Here is a 10053-nt window from a genome sequence, read left to right on the forward strand (position 1 = left end):
AGTCACAGCCCGACTGACCACTGAGCTTTCCAAGTCTCTGGTTCAAATCCTCAGGCCTTCTACTCAGTTCTGAACTAGACAGCCCCAGACATTTACAGAGAAAATGCCAGACTGTGAGCATCACTGAAACTCCATGAGCAATGTCATTCTCAACCTTCCCTCTGCTCACTGGAATGATCCAAGCACAGCCGTAGATACCAGACACCGTTCAGTCCAGCGGATACCACAGTCTGGTGTTGGTTGCACATTGTTCCCTCAATGGCTGCCAGAACGGCCTCTTCAACAGGCTGAATGAGGCCTCCAAGCATGCACTAGGTGAGCCTTCCTGTCGCTTGCTGCCATTTCCACTTAGGGGTACCATTATTAGCTGTATGTATTAACAACTGATGATACACAGAACCCTATCCTGTGTGAGGTAGTATCACTGTTTTAGTCTGAGCTTGAAGACAACACCTCAAATTGTCTATTCATTTTTTTCTTCTCATTCTTTCCATTCACTTGGTTTCTTACCCCACAAATTGGGTTTTGGAGGATGGCAGTGTGAAATTCACTACCAAAGTGTTAGAATGGCAGTAAGCCAATCATTATGCCTGCATTTGACATCTGAGACTTCAGTTTTAACTTTCTTGTAGCTGTTGTATAAATAAAGTGGTTAACTTTTAGGAATATCACCCCCCCCCCCCCCCCCCCACACACACACACAAAGAGAGAGAGAAACAGACAGACAGAAAGAAAGTTGTGCATTATAGAAGCATTTTATTCAAAAAATACATATGAATTGTTTCACAGAAACTGTTACACTGACTTTTAATGGAGCAGTGATCACACTTGTTGATTTTCAATAGACAATTTCATCTTTATTGGGTGGCACAGTAGTAGTACAACAAACATAAAAAACTTCAAATTGAGGCAGTCTCCACGGTCACAAATTGACTTGATGATTCCTTGATGCCTCGTGATGTGTCCTATCAGTCAGTACCATCCTTTAGTCAAGTTGTACCATTAATTTATCTTCTTACCAACTTCATTAGTACCACCTATTTTTTTATCTGGTATACCCATATAATCTTCAGCATTCTTCACTAACACTATATTTCAGAAGCTGTTTTATTACACAAATGAATCTTCAGGTTGTGTAAACATATACTTTATCTCCCTACATGAACTATAACATAACATGATTGAATAGACAGTTTGTTGTGATGACTGATCCGTCGTGTAGCCCGAGGTCTAGGTTAGGTTGGAAGGTAACAGTTCGGTTGTGTGTGGACAAGCTGAATGTGGCAGCAGAGAGTTAAGAGTAAAATTAATTGTCCCATATCAGTGCAGATAGTATTGTATTGGTGGGTATGGTGGAAGTGGTGGGTGTTTCGTTGTGTGTGAGCACTACCTGGCAGAACTTCTAAGCTACAGTTAGCAAGTCTGCAAAAGATCATATGGGCAGCTCATCCCAGTATGACTAATAATACAGTTGACCGGAGTACCAAATAAGAAAGTCACTGCATTAACAACTAATATTACTGCTGATAGTGGATGAAACATACTGCTTAATAGATGACTGCAGACTGAGGTGGTCATTCCTTCGGAACAAAAAGGTAGACACACTGGGCTGAGAACAAGACTGTGAATCTGTGTGTGTGCCAAGTTATTTCGAGCTACATGTAACATATTGATTTGTTGAGCAGCATGATTTCTATGTTCGTGCCATATTTGGTGCAGTTTTTGTTACAAAAACGAACTGCAAGGTAAATTCAGAAAACATATACAGGATAATAAACAAGCACTTCATAGGTGCATAACATATGTTGTATGTAAACTACAAAAAATGCAATGGGGGAAGGGAACACTGTCTTTTAACCACATACATATTTCATGATAAATAGTTGAAAACATCTAACTGGGATTATTACAGGACTTCAGTATATCACTGTTTGTTTACATTCTATGCAATGACTGAAATTTAAGTATCACGTTATTTGGTCATCTTTTCATATTTACTGTTACTGCTACAAATGCATAGATAAATTCATAAAAAAGGAAACAATTATATTTCTTTCATGGGACAATATTACAAACATTTAATTATATCATTAAGAAGTCGCAATAAAGTTGGATGAAAACAAAGAAGTCATTGTATGAAAGTCTGCCTGAACAAGAAAGGAACAGAAAATTTTTCTCTGGCTGGTTCTGAGTAAATCAATTTGTTGGGAGCAATGCAGTCAAGGAGCTAGCACCTGCTGTGTGTACGCAATCTCCTTATAACAGAAAACTATAAAAAGTGAGGACAGTGATGTACTGCTGCCTAAGAATCCACCTTTACCCTCTTTGGTGATGACTCATAATTATTCTTATATATAAATTTTTGTCAGGTCATTAAAAAATAAAATTGGTAATCTTAGCACTCTGTTAGGTGTAAACAAGAGGACTACAGTACGAGTTAATAAACACTGGCTCAGTGAAGATGAGCTACAACTGTGTGTATCACCTGGATTTCAGCTGTAGTATTTCGCATACCATAGCAAAATTGGGAGATGGGGCCTCTGATATATGTCAGTCCTGGCATGATGTGACAGATCAAGCTGGCATTCTCCATTTGCCCTAATTACACCCCAACTACTACCAATAATTTTTTTCTCTCTTTTTCCATCTCTGGGTGTCCTTGGTTCTGATTTCCAGTAAAATTCATATGTGATGTAGGCAAAAATCTGCCCATTTGTTATTTAGGTCAGATTTCATTGATGTAATTGTAGTCTCCATATCTGACAGCAGAAACACAGTTAGTTTTGTTTAAAACCATGTTAATCAAAAGTTATGTCTGATTAAAAATTTACTATAGTAAATAATAGCACTGAAAGTATTTTGAGCTGGTAGATAGATTTAGTAAGCATGATACCACTCATTGTAAAGACCAGCATTCCAACATTTCATTAACATAGTTAAAATTTTGTGGAAATAATTAACTTACAAGATAATTATAATTAAAGTTCAGAAGAAGCCATATTTTACATTGCAAATTTTGACTCTGTGCTTATTAGATTTCAACTTTGACTGGTATACTTCTGTCATGCCAATTTTTATGCACAAGATGGTGTACTTCATTAACTGATTGAACCATTAGTTCTGAATTTTGTATAATATACTGATATGTTCAATATTGTGCTTGTATCTGTAAACAGGCTAGTACCAATGCAGATGCATAACATGAGTCCATACACTTCTGTCAGTAGGTGGGATTATACTAGGCATGGCCTTCACCTCAACAGGAAGGGGAAGGGTAAATTGGCTGGGGAAATAGCAGGAAAGTTAAAGGGGGGAGGCACTGTCATGAGTGGTAAAATACCAGTGGTTATAGGATTCAGAAAAGACCCTTTTTTAGGGTAGGGAGGACAGAAAGAAAACAAATTTTAAGAGAGGTTAGAACTGAGACAAACCTTCAGTTTGAGAAAGAAATCAAAAAACATAATTCCAGCTTATTACATCAACATAAACAGCCATTGGTTAAGAATTTTCAACTGTCAGCAGATATTTTAACTCCATCCAATTTTAAGTCAGTCAATGTGAAATGTCAGCTATCTTTATTGCATCAAAATATTCGAGGACTGAGAAATAAAATTAATGAATTAACTATCTGCATAGATGAATTAGAGTCTTCAAACCCAGCTGACATAATCTGCCTCTCTGAACATCATGTGACCACTGGTATAGAACTTTTAAGTGTTACAGGGTTTAGGTTAGCATCTCACTATTGTAGATCAGAAATGGAGAAAGGAGGAGTTGCCACATTCATCAGGAACTGTCATAAATTTAAGAACATAGACATTCATAAATTTTGCCTAGAACAGCATATGGAAGCATGTGCAACAGAATTAGATTTTCACAAAAAATCTTTCATAATATTAAGTGTATATCGAGCACCTGCAGGTAACTTTAATCTGTTTGTAAACCACCTTGAAGCTGTACTGGCCCATTTAACAACCAAAAACAAAGAAATAGTGGTTGCTGGTGATTTCAATGTAGATTTCCTTAAAGACTCTCCCAATAAGAACCTATTTGAGTTAGTAACACTATCATTCAACTTAATTCCCACAGTAAAGTTCCCCACTAGGATAACCACTTGCTCACAAACAGCCATTGATAATATCTTTATAGAAAAGTCAAATGAACAAAATTATATTACAAAACCAATAGTCAATGGCCTCTCAGACCATGACATGCAGTTCCTTCTGTTAAATGTTAATACTGAACAGGATATAAAATCTGTTAAATCTGAGCTCAAGAGGGTAATCAGTAAGCCAAAAATTGATTATTTTAGGACACTCCTCAGAGACATTCACTGGACTGATGTTTACAGTGCTCATGGCATGAATGAAAAATATAACATTTTTGCTAATAAAGTGCTTACCTTATTTGAACACTGCTTTCCCCCAAAACTTACCAAGGTTAGAGCAAAGTCTACAAAGAAGCCATGGATTACTCGAGGAATAGGGGTATCTTGTAAAACAAAAAGAAAACTGTATCTGTCAATCCGAAACATTTCCAATGTTGATGCTATAGCACATTATAAGAAATACTGCAAAATATTAAAGACTGTAATACGGATGTCAAAGCAAATATATTACAAGGAAAAGATAGTCATATCAGATAACAAAATAAAGACAATATGGGATATAGTGAAGGAGGAGACCGGTAGAACCAGACATGAAGAGGAACAAATAGCATTAAGAGTAAATGATGCATTGGTGACAGATGTGTATAGTGTTGCAGAACTTTTTAACAAACATTTTATAACTGTTACTGAAAAGATGGGGTTGTCAGGTTCGGTAGATGCTGCTATGGATTACCTTAGACCAGACATTTCAAGTAACTTCCATAATATGAATTTGACCCTCACTACCCCAACAGAAATAATGTCCATCATAAAATCTTTAAAATCAAAAACATCTAGTGGGTATGATGAAATATCAACAAAGTTAATTAAAGAATGTGATTCTGAGCTAAGTAACATATTAAGCTATCTGTGTAACCAGTCGTTTATCAGTGGAATATTTCCCGAATGGCTGAAATATGCTGAAGTTAAGCCACTGTTTAAGAAGGGAGATAAAGAAATAGCATCAAATTTCCGTCCAATTTCACTGTTGCCAGCATTCTCAAAAATTTTCGAAAAAGTAATGTACAGTCGTCTTTATAACCATCTTATCTCAAATAACATACTGTCAAAGTCACAGTTTGGATTTCTAAAAGGTTCTGATATTGAGAAGGCTATCTACACTTACAGTGAAAATGTACTTAATTCATTAGACAAAAAATTGCAGGCAACTGGTATATTTTGTGATCTGTCAAAGGCATTTGACTGTGTAAATCACAATATCCTTTTAAGTAAACTAGAATATTATAGTGTAACAGGAAATGCTGCAAAATGGTTCAAATCTTATATCTCTGGCAGGAAACAAAGGGTGTTATTAGGAAAGAGACATGTATCAAGCTATCAGGCATCATCCAACTGGGAACTAATTACATGTGGGGTCCCACAAGGTTCCATTTTGGGGCCCTTACTTTTTCTTGTGTATATCAATGACCTTTCATCAGTAACATTACCAGATGCCAAGTTTGTTTTGTTTGCTGATGATACAAACATTGCAATAAATAGCAAATCAAGTGTAGTCTTAGAAAGATCAGCCAATAAAATATTTGTAGACATTAATCACTGGTTCCTAGCCAATTCTTTGTCACTAAACTTTGAAAAAACACACTACATGCAGTTCAGAACTTGTAAGGGGTGTCCCAAGAGTATATGTCTAACATATGATGACAAGAAGATAGAAGAAGTGGACGGTGTTAAATTCTTGGGATTACAGCTTGATAATAAATTCAACTGGGAGGAGCACACCACAGAACTGCTGAAGCGTCTTAACAAATCTCTGTTTGCAATGCGAATTTTGTCAGACATAGGGGATATAAAAATGAAAAAGCTGGCATACTATGCTTACTTTCATTCCATAATGTCATATGGGATTATTTTCTGGGGTAATTCATCAAGCCAAGCTAAAGTTTTCCGGGCACAAAAACGTGCAGTAAGAATTATATGTGGTGTGAACTCAAGAACATCCTGCAGCAGCCTGTTTAGGGAACTAGGGATACTAACTACAGCTTCCCAATATATTTATTCCTTAATGAAATTTGTCATTAAAAATATATCACTTTTTCAAACCAACAGCTCAATTCATGGAATCAATACTAGAAATAAGAATAATCTTCACAAGGATTTAAAGTCACTTAGTCTTGTACAAAAAGGTGTGCATTATTCAGGAACACACATTTTCAATAACTTGCCAGCAGCCATAAAAAGCTTAACAACCAATGAAATTCAGTTTAAGAGAAGCCTAAAGGATTTATTGGTGGCCAACTCCTTCTACTCCATTGATGAATTTCTGAGGAAAACCAACTGATTTGTATATAAGTACAACATAACTTCTGCACAATTTCAGTGCAGTAATGTGTTCACTGAAAATTTGTGTGTGTGTGTGTGTGTGTAAGTATAATCTAACTTCTGCACCATTTCAGTGCAGTAATGTGTTCATTGTAAATAAGTATTACAGTAGTTGTATTACATGTTTCTTACCTTATAAATAAATATAAAACTTTTTTATTTTAAATTCAGTGCAATAGTATTTGTAAAATGACTCTTAGTGTTCATTAAAAAATGACGATCATTCCACTTGGGACCTGTGGAATGGTACATTAGCTTATTTGTTTTAGTTTAAATATTTGTCATGTATTGTTGTTTTTCTGACATGTTCCACATCCTGGAGGACCTCCTCACTACGGATCAATTGGAATGAAAGTAAATCTAATCTAATCTAATCTAACTTTTCCAAAGTCCTAGATCACAGCACTTTTTACAGGCCAAATTATTATTAATAATTATAGTCTATCCTCAGTAGCAATTTTTTTACTATGAAGTTAATAAATTGGTCATCATCCAACAGTAGGATCTTGAAGACAATATGTGAAAAAGTGAAACAAAAATTGTGTGGGCATGTACATTTTTGAGCAAATGCCATCCTGTACTAATTAAGATTTTCAGTTTTATGGCTTCAGACCGATGTGCTTCTGAACAGGCATCATAGAAGAGACTACATATATGAGGTTAGTACTCGTGTAATACAGTGTTCTGAGTGTGGGTGACAGAAGCATAGAAAATGCAATGGAAACAGCTGCACTGTTACAGCCCACATTAAAAATCGTAACTATATTCTTGTACTGTATACCTGACACCAATATTGAATTGTCCTTGCAGAAAATTGACTTATTTTTTGCGAAATGGTCTAAGGACAGGATATATATTCTAGGAGACGTAAGTACTGATTTAAGATGAAGGCAACCACACAATTTAGTTTTCCTAAAATGCTAAGACTGGATAGCTTATATTGCATTAATGATAGATCATAACAATTTTCCTGTCAACATCAATATTCATTAATGATATGTCAAGAGAATGGCAGAGTTTCGACTACCTCTCATCATGTCCAGAAATGAATGAAAAATATCCCCCCCCCCCACACACACACACCCTCACAACAGCTGTTCTGCTGCCTACCCAATTTAGGCAATATCATTTTTTGCCCCTATTTTGTAATTTATTTACACGAAACATGTAATTACATGCATAGCAATTGGTAGTACAATACAACGGTATACAAGCAAATTTTACTTTATAATAGGAACTTAAGAATGCAGTCCAAATTATGTGACATAATAATACTTTAGATTTTAGTTTCTACAGTAGACTATAGAAGCACTCATCAATGAGCCACGATTTTAGATGTTTTTTGAATGTCTCTCCAGTTATTACCTTCAGTTCATTTGGCAGTGCATTGAAGTATTTTGCTCCATTAATATATGGACTGTTTGCAGTTTTTTAAAGTCTTATGTCTATCCTATGGTAATTTTGTACTTGTCTAGTACTGTGATCATGAATTTCTGCATTATGACAGGTATATTTCTTTATCTTCTGCAGTTAATACTATTGTTTCAAACATATACATTGAATAGATAGTCAAAATTTTAAATTCTATAGACAATCCCTTAGATGATGTTCTAGCATCTTTTTTGCCTAATATTCTCAAGGCTCTTTTCTGAAGTTTAAATACTCAGTCTACATGAATTTTGGAAGCCCCACCCCACAATGCAAGACCATATGCTAGAAATGGATGTATTAAACCAAAATACATCATCCACATTGTTTAGGTATTGACATATTGAGCTATTCTTCTTAAAACATATGTTGTTGTTGTTGTGGTCTTCAGTCCTGAGACTGGTTTGATGCAGCTCTCCATGCTACTCTATCCTGTGCAAGCCTCTTCATCTCCCAGTACCTACTGCAGCCTACATCCTTCTGAATCTGCTTAGTGTATTCATCTCTTGGTCTCCCTCTACGATTTTTACCCTCCATGCTGCCCTCCAATACTAAATTGGTGATCCCTCGATGTCTCAGAACATGTCCTACCAACCGATCCCTTCTTCTAGTCAAGTTGTGCCACAAGCTCCTCTTCTCCCCAATTCTATTCAATACCTCCTCATTAGTTATGTGGTCTACCCATCTAATCTTCAGCATTCTTCTGTAGCACCACATTTTGAAAGCTTCTATTCTCTTCTTGTCTAAACTATTTATCGTCCATGTTTCACTTCCATACATGGCTACATTCCATATAAATACTTTCAGAAACGACTTCCTGACACCTAAATCTACACTCGATGTGAACAGATTTTTCTTCTTCAGAAACGCTTTCCTTCCCATTGCCAGTCTACATTTTATATCCTCTCTACTTCGACCATCATCAGTTATTTTGCTTCCCAAATAGCAAAACACCTTTACTACTTTGAGTGTCTCATTTCCTAATCTAATTCCCTCAGCATCAACCGACTTAATTCCACTACATTCCATTATCCTAGTTTTGCTTTTGTTAATCTTCATCTTATATCTTCCTTTCAAGATACTGTCCATTCCGTTCAACTGCTCTTTCAAGTCCTTTGCTGTCTCTGACAGAATTACAATGTCATCAGCGAACCTCAAAGTTTTTATTTCTTCTCCATGAATTTTAATTCCTACTCCGAACTTTTCTTTTGTTTCCATTATTGCTTGCTCAATATACAGATTGAATAACATCGGGGATAGGCAACAACCCTGTCTCACTCCCTTCCCAACCACTGCTTCCCTTTCATACCCCTAGACTCTTATAACTGCCATCAGGTTTCTGTATAAATTGTAAATAGCCTTTCGCTCCCTGTATTTTACGCCTGCCACCTTCAGAATTTGAAAGAGAGTATTTCAATCAACATTGTCAGAAGCTTTCACTAAGTCTACAAATGCTAGAAACGTAGGTTTGCCTTTCCTTAATCTTTCTTCTAAGATAAGTTGTAGGGTCAGTATTGCCTCACGTGTTCCTACATTTGTACGGAATCCAAACTGATCTTCCCCAAGGTCGGCTTCTACTAGTTTTTCCATTCGTCTGTAAGGAATTCGCATTAGTATTTTGCAGCTGTGACTTATTAAACTGACAGTTCGGTAATTTTCACATCTGTCAACAGCTGCTTTCTTTGGGATTCGAATTATTATATTCTTCTTGAAGTCTGAGGGTATTTCACCTGTCTCATACATCTTGCTCACCGGATGGTAGAGTTTTGTCAGGACTGGCTGTCCCAAGGCTGTCAATAGTTCTAATGGAATGTTGCCTACTCCGGGGGCTTGTTTCGACTCAGGTCTTTCAGTGCTCTGTCAAACTCTTCACGCGGTATCATATCTCCCATTTCATCTTCATCTACATCCTCTTCCATTTCCATAATATTGTCCTCACGTACATCGCCCTTGTATTGACCCTCTATATACTCCATCCACCTTTCTGCTTTCCCTTCTTTGCTTAGAACTGGGTTTCCATCAAAGCTCTTGATATTCATGCAAGTGGTTCTCTTTTCTCCAAAGGTCTCTTTAATTTAATTTTCCTATACGCAGTATCTATCTTACCCCTAGTGAGATAAGCCTCTACATCCTTACAT

The sequence above is a fragment of the Schistocerca serialis genome, chromosome 1 (genome assembly GCF_023864345.2).
Source record: "Schistocerca serialis cubense isolate TAMUIC-IGC-003099 chromosome 1, iqSchSeri2.2, whole genome shotgun sequence".
NCBI lineage: Eukaryota > Metazoa > Arthropoda > Insecta > Orthoptera > Acrididae > Schistocerca > Schistocerca serialis.